This window comes from Bubalus bubalis, chromosome 20, assembly GCF_019923935.1.
Source record: "Bubalus bubalis isolate 160015118507 breed Murrah chromosome 20, NDDB_SH_1, whole genome shotgun sequence".
Lineage (NCBI taxonomy): Eukaryota > Metazoa > Chordata > Mammalia > Artiodactyla > Bovidae > Bubalus > Bubalus bubalis.
In genome coordinates, this window is record NC_059176.1 from 64,311,131 (window position 1) to 64,325,784 (window position 14,654).

Here is a 14,654-nt window from a genome sequence, read left to right on the forward strand (position 1 = left end):
GAAACAAGGGAAACAGTGAGGCTTTATTTTCTTGGGTTCCAAAATCACTGCAGATGGCAACTGAAGCCATGAAATTAAAAGATGCTTGCTCCTTGGAGGAAAAGCTATGACAAACTTGGACAAAGTATTAAAAAGCAGAGACATTATTTTGCTAACAAAGGTCTATACAGTCAAAGCTATGGTTTTTCCAGTAGTCATAAATGGATTTAAGAGTTGGACCATAAAGAAGGCTGTGCTTTGAAGAACTGATGCTTTTGAACTGTGGTGTTGGAGAACATTCTTGAGAGTCCCTTGGACTAAAAGGAGATCAAAGCAGTCAATCCTAAAGGAAATCAATCCTGAATATTCATTATAAAGACTGATGTTGAAGCTGAAGCTCCAATTCTGTGCCCATCTGATGCGAAGAGCTGACTCATTAGAAAAGACCCTGACGCTGATGATAAGAAAGATTGAAGGCAGGAGGAGACGGGACAACAGAGGACCAGATGGTTGGATGGCATTACCAACTCAATGGATGTCTGAGCAAGCTCTGGGAGCTGATGATAGACAGGGGAAGCCTGGCGTGCTGCAGTCCACGGGTTCCCAAAGAGTTGTATATGACTGAGAGACTGAACAACAGCAAGAGCTCTAAGAGACATGGGTTTGATCGTGAAGAATCAGAAAGAACTGAAGCAACTTAGCACGCACGCATGTAAACATATTAGAACTCTGATCTTAAATATTTCTGGATTGAAAACTGAGGATGGTTATTTAAAAATATTTTCTTAAAAAATTCCTAAGAAACAGCACCTTTAAGTGCAGTCTACTATACAACATTCTCCCACAACTTAATTTTAAAATTATCAAAAAAGAAGCTGTTAGTAATTTACACCTTGTCTTGTAATAAAAGATTAGAAAGTTTTTATATTTAACCTCTACATTAAATTCAGAATACAGGAAAATAACTACTTTCATGATCAATATATAAAGTAAAAAAAACTTTTCTATGAGAAGCTAATCAGAGAAGGCAATGGCACCCCATTCTAGTACTCTTGCCTGGAGAATCCCATGGACGGAGGAGCCTTGTAGGCTGCAGTCCATGGGGTCGCTAAGAGTCGGACACGACTGAGCGACTTCACTTTCACTTTTCACTTTCATGCATTGGAGAAGGAAATGGCAACCCACTCCAGTGTTCTTGCCTGGAGAATCCCAGGGACGGGGGAGCCTGTTGGGCTGCCATCTATGGGGTCGCACAGAGTCGGACACGACTGAAGTGACTTACCTTACCTTATGAGAAGCTAATAGTTTCCTAAGTGACTGGAATCTCTCAATACAGGGCAACAATATGCCTAACGCAACAGTAGGTTCAAATCTGACCAAAGGCTAATGGCTACTTTCTCTCTCTCTTTCTCCATTTACAAGGATGCTGTGATTCTTAAGGTAGAAGCTGAAGCACTCTCAACAAAGGCTGCTTCTGAGATTCCAGTCCCTTCCCCCCAACTAATACACCATTTACTTTGTCCAAAAAAATAAAATGGGTCTGGGTCTGGTTAGACTCTACAGAAAGTTGGGAGGGGGAGGAGACCCTGGGTGGCAGTGCCAAGGTTTGGAAAGGCTGAAAAGGTGGTGAAGGACTGAGAAGGCCCAGAAAATGAAAGGACAGAGGTTCCCATCACCCATGTCCACCGCCAAGGCAATCACCACTGGTCAACTCCAATTTCAAGAGCACCTCCCTACCCCAGAGGCAGAAGGAGATGAAGGGTATGTTCCCACACCGTGTCCTGGGCTAGGCACCTTCCCTTCGCGCTACTGGTTCTACCCTTCCCCTTTCTCCACGCCCATACATGCTGCAGAAGGAGACCTGTGGTGGGGGGTGGGGGTGGGGACAGGCTGTTCTTTCCAGGTTCAGGAACTGTTCCTTCTACCTACCTCCAGGCCGAGAGCACATAGTGACCAGGCCCCAGGGAACGCCGTCCTTTGCTCATTTCCTTAGAACAAGTTTTAGCTGCCTCAGAATCACTTGCAAGGCACATAAGAGCAGACTGCATGCCTGGGAGTTTCAGATACAGTAGTTCTGGGATGGGGCCCCCCAATTTTTATTTCTAACAAGTTTCCAGGTTACTGCTAAAACACTAAGAACACTTAGACCCTGTCTCATGTTTGTAAATTGACCTCCTATTAAATTCTTGTTGGCAGAACTCTGATACAGGTCAGGTGATTTTTTTCTTTTTTTTTTTTTTTTAGCATAAAGCAAAAGCCTGATAATTAACTTATAAAGACTTAAAATATATGATTAAGTGATTAAAAGTGTTTTTCTCCCAAAGTGCTATACTGGTAAGAGCCTGGAACCTGGGGTCTACAGTCACATGTCTCCACCACATCAGGGTTACCACAGGGCAAGCTACTAAGCCTCATTCTCCTTCCATGTTCAAGGACATGACGACACTGGAAGGGTTAAGTGTGACTGTCTCCACAGTAATCCCCAGTGCACATCTGTCAGTGTTTCCTGTGCCCCAGCCGGAAACAAGACAACACAGAGAGGGATGGACTCCCCAGATTCCTTTCTGTTACAGCCTTTGCACTTCTATTTATGGTGTAAAATGGCTAAAAGAGAATGAACATGACGGGAGAAAAAAACAATGCTCCACCCCCACTTTTAAGGTGGTGGCAAGTTAAGGAAGGCACAAATAGAAGTCACTGTTTACCAGATTTTTTTTTTTTTAATCAAGGTATAATTGATATATAACATTATATTAGTTTCAGGTGTACAACATGACACTCTCATCTATATATTGCAAAATGACCACCATGTTATATCCAGTTAACATCCATCACCAAAATTTCAAAAAAGTTTTGTGTGTGGTGAGAACTTTTAAGATATACTCTCTTAGCAACTTTCAAAGGCAATAGTACTATTAACCAAGGTGTACATCAGCAGTCCCCAACCGTTTTGGCACCAGGGACTGGTTTCATGGAAGACAATTTTTCCATAGACTGGGGGCTGAGGGGGGATGGTTTTGGAAGGATTCAAGCTCATTTACTGTGCACTTTATTTCTTTTATTATTACATAATATATAATGAAATAATTACACAACCCACCATAATGCAGAATCAGTGGGAGCCCTGAGCTTGGTTTCTTGCAACTAGACAGTCCCATCTGGGGGTGATGGGAGACAGTGATGCCCGAAGCATGCTGCTTATGTCAGTCTACTCCATAATCTCGTCGTGGTTGCTGTCATTGCAGAAAACCCCGCTTTACAAAGAGAGGACACTGGAAATGGAGGCAGGCTTTTTAGTGCTTCTGTGGCAATCTCAGGATATTCTGCCTTGAGTTTAATCCAGAACATACGGAGATCTGAAGTTGTCTCAAACATGCTTTTAAGGCCACTGTAATTTGTGATCTCAAGCAGTTGATCCTCTACTTATTCACCTGGCTTATTCACAAATAGGTCATGGATCTGTTCCTTCCCAGTTCAGAGGTCTTTTGTGGTTGGGAAGTTATGCTGCCTCTTTTGAAAGCTGACACAGGTGATCATGCTCCAGCTGGGAGAAAGAAGACCCCGACTCAGTTTCTTTCAAAATCTCTGCTAATGTTTGAAATATGTCAAAAATCCCAACGTTCACTCATCGTCCCGTAATTCCAGTTTGGCTTTGAATGCAGCCACTTTTTCTGCCAGCTTGAACACACTGGTCCTTTTCCCTATAGTGATAGATTGAGTTCACTGAGAAGGTTGAATATGTCACACAAGTAAGCAAGGTTTGCAACCCATTCTGTGTCACTGAAATGTTTTGCCAGTGGTGACTGTTTTTCTAAAAGAAATCTCTGGAGCAGCTCTTGTAACTCAAAAACTCTGGCCAGTGATCCACCTTTAGAAAACTATCTGTGTATAAGAGAAGACATATAAGCTCTGCGTCCACCTCCTCACACAGCTATGTGAACAGAAGTGAGTTAAGGGCATGTACCTTAATATGGTTAACAATTTTAATCACATCCTACAAAACACTGTTAAGCTCAGGTGGCATTTTTCGGCTAGCCAGCGTTTCTCTATGGATGACACCATGTGAAGACTCACAGTCAGAGGCGACCTCTTTGACCTGATTAGTGAAGCCAAACAGTCGTCCAGTCACGGCAGCCACTCCATTCGGGCACATACTGACACAAAATGACCAATTCAGTTTCCCGATAAGTAGCCAATGACTGGAATAGTTCTGCAGTTGTGGTGTTGGCTGGCAACAAAAGTGCACATAACCTTGTTATGCACACCCTCCTGAAAATATTGCATGAAGACAAGCTTTGTTGCCTTGTTGTCAACACCGGTAGACTTGTCAACATCGATTACATGCCACAGCGACTCATTAATCCTCCCTAATAATTGTGCCTCAGGATCCTCTGCTGTTTCATCAGTTCATCTAGTTATGGTGTTAGTCAAAAGAGGAACACGTGTCACCTTTTGAACTGAAGCCTCTCCTAAAAGTTCAGGACAATGTCCTTAAGCGGCGGGCAGGATCAGCTCTTCACCAACAGGAAAGGGCTTCTTAGCTTTAGAGATGCTGTCAGCCACTAAGAATGATGCTCTCAGTGCAGACACATTTGATGAAGTGGCGGCCTTCAATAATTGCTTCTGTTTTTTGTATTCATGTCTTTTTTCTTTTGGAAAACTCCAAAGACATGTCTTCTAATGCACAGTGCTTGGTCTCCAAGTGGCAAAGCATTTTCGAAAGTTTCATGGCTTGGTTGGATAGCCAGTGTCTCCACATATGATACAAAGCGAGCTTGGAGAATATGAAGCACCTGATGCAATGAACCCATAATTTAAGTGGAACTCAGTTTTTCTTTTATATGCAGCTTTCTTTTTGCTGACAGTCTTAAGAGTTTTCTGCTGTCTTATCATTGAATCTTGCCCACTTTTCAAAGAAACTCTCCAGTGATGTTTGGTTTCCACTCATGTTGGCTAGGGTTAGCATGTGGGTTTACCAAAGCTGTGACTAAGACAAGTGTGTAGAGCAGGAAAGAGGGCACAGACAGAAGTGGCAAATAAAATAATGAACAGGCCACGCACAGACTAAAATAAATATCAGATTCTGACTTAAATCCTGCCACCAGATACAGCTGTGCAGTTGAAGTGCATCAGCTCACTTATCACTAGAAAGCCTACCACCAGATGTAGCTTAATTGTCACTTGCCACTCACTGCTGGGTTTTGATGAGTCTGCAAGCAGCTGACTTATTATGGCTCTGTGCAGTCAAACCTCTCTGCTAATGATAATTTGTATTTGCAGCCCCTCCCCAGTTGTAGGCATCACCACCTCAACTCCACCTCAGATTATCAGGCTTACGACTCTCATAAGCAGTGTGCAACCTAGATCCTTTGCATGCCCAATTCACAGTAGGGTTTGCTCTGTGAGAATCTAAAGCTGCCGGTGATCTAACAGGAAGTGGAGATGAGTGGCAATGCGAGAAATGAGGAGTGGCTGCAAATACAGAAGGAAGACAGAGGAAGCTTCCCTGCTCATCTCCTGCAGTGCAGCCTGGTTCCTAACTGACCACGGCCTGATGACAGTAACGGCTCCTGGCCCAGGCATTGGGGACCTCTGCTGTACATTACAGCTCCACATCTTATTTATTTTATAAGTGACCGTTTGTAACTTCAGGTCCCCTTCGCTCATTTGCCCCCCACCTCCACCCACCCTTCCAATCTCTAACAAACACCAATCTGTTTTCTGCATCCATGAGCTTGGTGTTTTTGTTATTTTCTTTATCCATTCATCCATCAACACACACTTAGTTTCTATAAACTGCACAGCAAAGGAATCAAGTAGTAAAATGCAAAGATAATCCACAAAATGGGAGAAAATATTTGAAAGCCACATATCTGACGAGAGGTTAATATCCAAGACATATAACGAATTCACATAAATTCTATAGCAAAGAATCCTCCCAAGTCAAAAAAACAAAAAGCTGATTAAAAAATGGGCAGAAGATCTGAACAGACATTTTTCCAAAGACATACAGATGGCCAGCTGGTAATACTAAAAGATACTCAACATCATTAGTCATCAGGGAAATGCAAGTCAAAACCACAATGAGATATTACCTCATACCTATTATATCGGCAGTTTATCAAAAAGACAAGAAATAACAAGTCTCAATGAGGATGTGGAGAAAATGGAATCCTTGTGCACTGCTGGCAGGAATATAAGTGAGTGCAGTCTCTATAGAAACCAGTATGGAGGGCCTCAAAAAAATTAAAACTAGAACTATTACATGAAACAGCAGTTTCACTTCTGGCTATTTATCCAATGGAAATAAAAACACTAACTTGAAAAGATATATACTCCCCTATGTTCATTGCAACATTATTCACAATAGTCAAGACATGGAAGCAACCTAAGTGTCTATTAAACAGATTAATGGATAAAGAAAATATGACTTTTCTATAGATACAGATATTATTATTCAGTCATTAAAAAAAAAAAAGATGAAATCTTGTCACTTGTGACAACGTGAATGGACCTTGAGGGTAGTATGCTAAGTGAAATAAGTCAGATAAAGAGAAATACCATATGATCTCTCTGACATGTGGAATCTAAATAAATAAATAAAGCTTCCCAGTGGTGCTAGTGGTAAAGAATCCTCTTGCCAATGCAGGAAATCAAGAAAAGTGGGTTGGATCACTGAGCTGGGAATCCCCTGGAGTAGGAAATGGCTACCCACTCTAGTATTCTTGCCTGGAAAATTCCATAGACACAGGAGCCAGGCAGGCTACAGTCCATAGGGTTGCAAAGAGTCGAAAAAGACTGAGCATACACACATACAAAAACAACAACAAATTCATAGATACAGAGAACAGACTGGTGTTTGCCAGTAACAGGGGGTGGCGTGTGGGCAAAACAGGTGAATGCACAGTACAGTGACTGTATATTCATGGGATGTAATGTACAGTACAATGACTATAGTTAACAATACTGTATTGTACATTGTTCCCATTGCTAAGGGATAATCTTAAAAGTTCTCATCACACACACAAAAAACCTATGTGAGGACATGCATATTAACTAGACTTATTGGGATGATCATTTTACACTGTATACAAATCTTGAATCATTATGTTGCTCACCTGAAACTAATATGGGCTTCCCTACTAGCTCAGCTGAAAGAATCAACCTGTAATGCAGGAGATCCAGTTTGATTCCTGCGTCGGGAAGATTCCCGCTACCCACTCCAGTATTCTTGGGCTTCCCTGGTGGTTCAGATGGTAAAGAATCTGCCTGCAATGCAGGAGACCTGAGTTCGATCCCTGGATTGGGAAGATCCCCTGGAGAAGGGCATGGCAACCCACTCCAGTATTCTTGCCTGGAGAATCCCATGGACAGAGGAGCCTGGTGGGCTACAGTCCATCATGGGGTCACAAAGAGTCGGACACAACTGAGTCTAAGCATAGCTCAGCTTCAAATATGACTTTCTCCAGCAAGGTTAGGTCCTCCTGAGATACCTAGACTCAGTCTTCTAGAATTACTGTCCTCTTACAGAATATGTCACAACTGTACTTTAAATGATCTGTGCAATGATTTCTAAGACTCCTACTTTAAAGAGGAGTCTAGTTCATCACTTCTTCCCCAGCTCCTAGCACAATGCCAGGTACACAGTAGGCATTAAATATTTATTGAATGTTTTGATGGCTGAATATTGTTTCAGTCAAGTTCTCAGAGATCTATTAACTTCATTCATTTAGTGTTCATTAGTAATACGTATGTCTGAAATAATCCTAAAATCAGCTACAAAGTTCATTTTAGTACTATTTTGATCTCAAAAAAACTTTCAACTGCTGTGTAACTTTTAGCTTCTGAATTTTAAAATACAATAAAACTTTCATGTCAAAAAATAAATGTTATACATAGCAGTACTATCCACAGTAGGGCTTGAGTTCTGAGCTCATTCAATCTTTGCTGTGTTACCTAACAGTGTGCTCAGTGTGCTGGAGCTGCACACGTTGAGTCACAATAAAGGGCAAATTAAAACTACCCTGAAGGGAAAAAAAAGTCTGATCAGGGCTATAAGGAAGCTCGAGAGCCAGTAGTTAGCTTCCTTCCTTTCAGCATTTTTTTCTTCCGACTGTAAGGTCAAAGTCTATAAAGAGGAATTTCTATATCCAGCTCCTTCCTCCTTTCCTTCCAGGTACTGCTGAACAAAGTTATGCTGGAAGGCAGATGATAGACTGTCTGGTGGCCATATTAACAACATGTAGGTCTCAATTTCCCTGTAGTCACAAAAATGGTATCTGCTGTCATTCACGGCATAACCTGCTCTCTCTCTGTATTATCAACACCGCCTGATTTAAGGGCTGAGACACAGTCTCCTGGGCAGTGATTCTGGACTTCAGTCACAGAGTGAACTCACTGGGGCACTAGGAAAGATGCCTGAGTCCTGGGCACCAAGTAAGTCAGAGTTGCTGCAGGGGGGCTTGAACATTTTTCCAATGATCAAGTACTCTTCTATACAGGGTAGAAACTCAATTAAGACTGAGTCAGGGTTTTATGGGGGCTTCCCTAGTACCCCAGCTGGTAAAGAATCTGCCTGCAACGCAGGAGACCCTGGTTTGATCCCTGGGCTGGGAAGATCCCCTGGAGGAAGGCATGGCAACAAACTCCAGTGTTCTTGCCTGGAGAATCCCCATGGACAGAGGAGCCTAGCCTAGCAGGATCAAAGGGTTGCAAAGAGTCGAACACGACTGAGCGACTAAGAACAGCAGGGTTTTATGAACTAAAAAAATCATAAACGCTGATCTGGAATTACTTCATTTATCTGTTGTAAAATTAGTGTTTCCATTTGTGTGAATTTGATATCACCTAATTAAATGCAAAGTAAAGTATGTCTGGTGAAATCTAATCAAGTTTAATTTGCTAAAAATATTATGCAATCTAAACTGCTAAATCAGTGAAAAGTTATAGTTTAAGAATTATCAAATTTGAGATCACCAACACAATAAATCAATTTAGAATTATCTAGTAGCACATTCTCTATGCCATGTTCCCTGGTTGTGATACAATTACCTCTCGGTAATCTTGCAAACTGTTGCAACCTGAACAAAGGATTTCAAGTGAAAAATAAATGACCAGAGAAAAGGAAAAGCTAGGAAAAGTTAGGACACAACTCAGATACCAACTTCTGTTAAGCTCGCAGACCTTCATGTCTTGGTTGAAGCAACATTTAGCAACACACTGAGCTGCATGGGGCTGACGATGCTGTGAGACTGAACATGTCCTGCACAACTTCACAGATTTATTCATTTATTTTATTCTTTTTGGAATTCAAAACTGCCTGATTCTGTAGTCAGTATACTTTATAAAACTGAACTTACAATTTACATTCATACTGGTAAAATATCCCTGTCAACAGTTTTTGTTTTTTTTTTTTTTACACTGGAGTCCCATTGCTATGAAACCTGAAAATCACTGGCCCAGATAACTCATAAAGCCTCTATGCAATTCCAGAACCCAAGAGTGCTAGCGGATGTCAGGTAGCGATCTGGGTTTCCAAGGAGGAGGCAGCAATTATTTAGGCAAAATGTACCAATAAAGTCTCATAACACAAGTTTTTTTTTTTGTCCATGCCATATGGATCATGGGATTTTAGTTCTCTGACCAGAGAACGTATAGTCCAAACCCCTTGACTGCCATGGAATCCCCCAGGGCACATGTATTGTCAAAAGTGTGAAATGTCTGAAGACAAAAAGAGTATGCAAAAATAAAGTTGGTAGTTGTATTGAAGTTTAGGTATTATAAGCTGTTGTCCAAACTTTGTGATGTTATTTGTTTTTATAATAAATCAGGAAGAAATCATGAGAGAATTGAAAGATCAGAAGTTGCTAATGTATCATACCACTTAATATGTCTGAATATAACTGGTTTCTAGTTAAGATTAAGTTATGTATTTTAAGGATAAAGAGAAATTAAATTTTTTTAATTGGAAATTATACATACAAAAATATGTAGTAGCCTTCAAAGTAGTTTTTTTAGGAAGAGTAATTCCAAGTAAAGTACCATTGTTCCACACTCCTGTTGAAATCCCTTTGGAAACTGCTTGCAGTCCTGCACATATTCCTTTGAAAATACAGTTAGATACTATACTTCCTGGGTGGGTTTGGTTTAAAAAAAACATAAGTTTTTAAAAACTTATCCTGTATAATTTGCAGCCTGGCTCTTAGTAGTATAAAACTTCTATTTTTTTCTAATTTAAGCAAATGTTTAGTAAGAATGTTCTTTTAAGAATTTGTATTTCCTGAAAAGCCTTACATAGAACAAGAGAAAGAAGTCTTTAGGGCTACCAATGTGACTATTAACACTGATCCACACTATTTCAGTGCCTTCTCTATCATGCATGATGGTTCTCAATTTATAATACATCTTTTCACTCTCCTACCCCTGCCAAATCTTTAAGGCTTTTTCCTAAAGGGCGTTTCTGATTACAACATCATCAGAACTGCTGGCCAAAGGGGTATATTCTTTAAAGGAAAAATAGGCACATGTTCACATAGATAATAATTGTGTAGTCCCTCCATTAAACAATATTTTGCTTTGGGATTTCTCTGGTGGGCCAGGGGTTAAGAGTGTGAGTTCCCACTGAAGGGGGCATAAGTTTGATTGCTGGTCTGGGAACTAAGATCCCATGTGGTGTTTGGTGTCGCTAAAACAATAAATAAATAAATAAATTTGCCTTTTTCTGAACACAGGGAAGCCTGGCATGCTGCATCCACGTGGTTGCAAAGAGTTGGATACAACTTAGCAACTGAACACCACCACCATACACACACAAATTCCTGACAAGTCAGTCTCTCTTGGAGCCCCTTCTCCCTCTCTGGAAATTCCTTCTCAGACATCCTTGCTCAGTTCTTCTCCTGCTACAGTCATTTCTGGGTAGAAACTGGTTCTAGGACCCCTCAGGGGTACCAAAATCGGTAGATGCTTAAGTCCCTTATTTGCATATAATCCAGGCACATCCAACATTTGTTGGATCAGAGAGAAAACAGGGGAATTTCAGAAAAATACGTACTTCTGCTTCACTGACTACTCAAAAGCCTTTGACTGTGGAAAATTCTTAAAGGGATGGCAATACCAGACCATCTTACCTGTCTCCTGAGAAACTTGTATGCAGGTCAAGAAGCAACAGTTAGAACTGGACATGGAACAACAGTCTGGTTCAATATTGGGGAAAGGAGTATGTCAAGGCTGTATATTGTCACTCTGCTCATTTAACTTATATGCAGAGTACATCATTCAAAATGCCAGGATGGATGAAGCATAGGCTGCAATCAAGATTGCCAAGGGAAATGTCAACAACCTCGAATATGCAGATGACACCACTCTAATGGCAGAAAGTGAAAAGGAATTAAGGAGTCTCTTGATGAGGGTGAAAGAGGAGAGTGAAAAAGCTGGCTTAAAACTCAACACTGAAAAAACTAAGATCATGGCATCCGGTCCCATCACTTCATGGCACACAGAAAGGGAAAAAGTGGAAGCAGTGACAAACTTTATTTTCTTGGGATCCAAAATCACTGCAGATGGTAACGGCAGGCATGAATATAAAAGACACCTGCTCCATGGAAGAAAAGCTATGACAAACCTAGACAGAGTATTAAAATGCAGAGACATCACTTTGCCAACAAAGGTCCATCTAGTCAAAGCTATGGTTTTTCCAGTAATCATGTATGGATGAGAGAACTGGACCATAAAGGCTAAGCTTCGAAGAATTGATGCTTTTGAACTGTGGTGTTGGAGAAGACTCTTGAGAGTCCCTTGGACTACAAGGAAATCAAACCAGTCAATCCTAAAGGAAATCAATCCTGAATATTCATTGGAAGGACTGATACTGAAGCTAAAGCTTCAAGACTTTGGCTACTTGATGCAAAGAGCTGACTCATTTGAAAGGATCCTGATGATGGGAAAGATGGAAGGCAAAAGAAGAGGGAGGCAGAGGATGAGATGGTTAGATAGCATCACTGACCCAATGGACATGTATTTGAGCAAACTCTGGGAAATAGTGAAGGACATGGAAGCCTGGTGTGTTGCAGTCCATGGGGTCTCGAAGAGTCGGACACAACTTAGCTACTGAAGAACAATAACAACAATGCACATCCTCTCCTATATTTTAAATCACCTCTGGCTTACTTAGAATATATTATACAATATAAATGCTATGTAAATAGTTGCTAAGCTGGTGGCAAGTTCAAGTTTTGCTTTTTGTAACTTCCTGGAACTTTTTTCTTTTTACAAATATTTTTGACTGGAGGTTGGCTGAAACTACAGAAGCAGAACCCATGAATACAACAGAGAGCTGATTGTAGTCTCCTTAATGTTTCACAGTCTCTCAATATCTTGAATTAACATCTCCACACTAACAACTCCAGAATCCACAATTAGGTTTAGCTCTCTTCTAGGGTCTACTCTCAAATATCTAAATTCCAGTGGAGAACTCCACTTGGAATTTCCACAGCACCTTCAGCACAAACTCAACTCACTCTATGGTCTCTCAAAGTTGCCATCTCAGTATATGGCACCTGTATCTCCTAGTCACCCAAGCAAGAAACCTGGCTATCTTTCCAGACCCTCTCTCACCTCACTTCTTTCCACCCTTATGGCCACTGTTACAGTACACCACTCCTACCCTGGACAACCACAACAGAGTCCTTGTTAAGTAGTTGTTTCCCGACACGCACTTCCTTCTGAAAAACATCTCCACTTTGATTCGGATAAAGTACAAATTCCTGAACATGGCTTAGCATGCCCTTCAAGATCTGACTGTTGGGGTCTTGTTAGGTCTGTGCCCCACAAATTTAGCTCCAGGTTTTCTCTGAGGGCCTCAGAAACTCTGTGCACTTTAAGGATTACTTTTCTTGGCCCATTCTCCCTAAAATCATACTTAGCCTTTCCCCTCCCACTCTCAACCTTCAAGGAGGAAACCTCCAGTCTTGGGGAGCCTACCACATATCCAAGTCAGGATTAAGGGCCTTGGCCAAGTGCTCCCTCAGGCTATATATAGTATTTGTCTCACTGAATTGTCTGCAATAATTTTCTAATTTGGTTTCCCCACACTTGACTATGAGCTTCCCTGGATAGGCCTGAGTCCAGTTTGCCTACCTAAGCCAATAAACAGCTCATGTAGAAGGCAGAAAAATGAATATTCTTGATGAATGATAATGTACAATAAAATAGCAGGATATCAATTTGAAATGTTTGCAGTGATCCCCATCTGCCACAAAACATCTTAATGTATTTTATTACATAAAAGTAGTTGATATGTTGAAATACATACTTTCTTTATACAATTAGATAGGCATTTCTTGAGGACACTGGTGGTAGCCAAACGTCTGCTGTACTGGGTGACTAAGTTTAAGATAATGTCAACTCTTGCCTGGACTACCACAAATCTTTCACATCTGCAGTAACCTCACTCTCAGCTAGTCTTCTCCACTGAGCAGCCAGTGATCTTTTCAAAACATAAATAGATCTTCCCGACCACCTGCTACAAGGTCCTGCAAGATATGCAGCCTGTCGTACACCCTCCACTCCCATAACCAACTTCATTATCAATCAGTTTCCCTGCCTGACTAGCTGGCCTTCTTTCTTGCAGTTCCTAGCAACGGCAAAGATTATTCCAGTCAGAGACTTCGGACTTTGATTTCCCCCCGCCCCCGCCCCCACCTCGATCTTAGCATGGCTGAGTCTTCCTCACTCAGATGGCGAGTCAAATATCACTTCCTCAGAGACCCTTCCTAGCTAAAAGAGCCATCACGTCCAAGCCAAGCTCGACCCCATCCCTATCTAGTAAATAATTTCGTGTCTGTCAGTCTCTTTGCTAAAGAGTCGGACACGACTGAGCGACTGATCTGATCTGATCTGAAAGCTTCACGAGGGCAAAGGATTACATGTATCTTGTTCGCTGTTGTCTCCCTGACGGCTAGGACACTGCCCAGCTTAGGGTAAATACCTGGTAAGTGAAAAAACGCACTTAATAAACACGGCCATCTCCCACATTTTCCACTCTTTTCCCTTTCATTCGCAGGAATTCTCAAGGGCCGCTGTCCTCGCAGGAAAGCCCTTGAAGCGTCACCGCCAAGCCACAGTGTCCTCTTCCGCGTGAGGCGAGGCGCGCCCAGCCGGGAGCTAACGGCGCCTCAGGCCCTGGAGCGCAGCCTAGGAGCCGGCGCTCGCGTCTGAAAAGCACCGACGGCGGCGGGACGAGGAGCGCCTCTCCTCGCTTCCTGGGGACTGACACCTCCTCAGTCCTAAGCCTCGAAACAGCCTCTCATCGGCCGCACAGCCGCTTCCCCCGTCGCCGAGCGTAGCGACCTCTTCCAGTTACCTGCTGGAGATCTGCCTCAAGCCACGCCGCCTCCGCTTTGCCGTTCGAGCAAACGCCGGCCCCTTCCGGGCCACCGTAGTTCACAGAAAGTACAGGGCGCTGCCTCCTCCCGCTTGCGCAGAGGTCCTGTTCGGTATATAGTGTTTCTTAGCAACCGCGTGGAGTCCCTCCGCCAGGGGCGGAGCGTCCGAAGCCGCGAAGTTGGGGCGGGGAGGGGGGGGGGGGAAGTGAATGTGACCAATCAGAGGCGACTCCTAGCCTCGCTCGGCACGCCTCCTCTAACTGTCGCGAATACGCAGGCCGCTTTACGGCAGGC

At 42.4% G+C, this 14,654-nt stretch overlaps 1 protein-coding gene across 4 annotated transcripts in view; it reads right to left on the bottom strand.

Annotated features, from left to right (window-relative positions):
- Positions 1 to 14,516, bottom strand: part of LINS1 (lines homolog 1) — a 32,562-nt gene extending 18,046 nt beyond the window's left edge. The window contains exon 1 of one of the 4 annotated variants that reach the window (XM_044933125.2): positions 14,339 to 14,516. The gene's annotated coding sequence lies outside the window, so the exon portion shown is untranslated. Of the gene's footprint in view, positions 1 to 13,963 lie in introns of all 4 variants that reach the window. The other 3 variants (XM_006053758.4, XM_006053759.4, XM_006053757.4) reach the window with 3 other exon arrangements.
- Between the last annotated feature and the right edge of the window lie 138 nt (positions 14,517 to 14,654).